We start from the raw sequence: 1,143 nt of genomic DNA, 5'->3' as shown, positions 1-1,143 counted from the left end.
TAAATAATTTTTATAAATATTTTCTAAGAGTAGTTTTTGAAGTGAACTGTGCATTAGGATTATGCACAACCTTAATATATACTTGCCAATTAGGAGGCTCTACAAAACTAAGTGGTTTATGTAAAGCAGCTATCATTCGTGCAACTTCCATAGGATTGCGGATTGTATTTCCAAGTGGTTAGACCACCGGTTGCGCGATCAAAAGATAATTGTGTTTGGCGGAGTTCGGGTCCGCCGGATTGGCTAAGCTTTTGAAGACACTTTTTGGAGTGTCTTCTCAAGTGTGTGGTGCCGTGAATAGTGTCATCTTGTAATTTAGATAAACAATATTTACACTGAGCTATATATTTAGTGTTACCTTCATTGTCGATCTCCTTAATTATGTCGAAGTGATCCCAAACTGTCGAGGTGTGCTTGTATTTCCTCCTAGAGGTTGCAACACTTGCAGACATAGTCGCACTGGCACTTGCCACTTCTCCACGCCCACCACCATTTCGACCACTACCTCCAGTACGTCCACCAGGGCTCGGATTAGTAGATTCTTGCGTAACAAATTCATTAGTGAGAAATTGTACTTCTTTCACGTTATGTTGGGCATCAATGGGAATACCACTATAACCAAAAGGATCCATTATAAAAAAATAAGAGCGATTTGAGAGAGAGAGCTTTAGGATAATGTGATAGTTTTTAGATAAATTGTAATAGAGATTTGAGAGATTGAGAGAAATTGATAGAGATTGAGAGAAATTGAGAGGGATTGAGATTGTTTGAGTGAGAAAAATGTGCGGGGGATGGGGGGTGTTTATAGGGAAATTTTTGGGTTAAAAAATTGATTTTTTCAAAAAATTCAGGGTACAACGGCTAGTTTAGGGTTCGGGCGGCAATGGTAGAAAAACTAGCCATTGGACAGGTTGTTGGGCAATTTGGGCATCTCGGGCATTCGGGCAAAATTTGGGTTTTTGGGCTTACTTTTGGGTCAGGCACCAACGGTCGGCATTTTGACCATTTTTTTGGGCAATTCGGGCTTCGGGCGGGTCGGGCATTTAGGCTTCGATGGAAAAATTCAAAAAAAACTCCAGCGGACGGCGGTTGATGGCACTACACGGCGGCGGGCTCCGGCGTGGTGACCAAATTCGGGCTACC

Source organism: Morus notabilis, unplaced genomic scaffold, assembly GCF_000414095.1.
Source record: "Morus notabilis unplaced genomic scaffold, ASM41409v2 Scaffold6520, whole genome shotgun sequence".
NCBI classification, from domain to species: domain Eukaryota; kingdom Viridiplantae; phylum Streptophyta; class Magnoliopsida; order Rosales; family Moraceae; genus Morus; species Morus notabilis.
The sequence above is the reverse complement of the archived record's forward strand: the minus strand, read 5'-3'. Positions refer to the sequence as shown.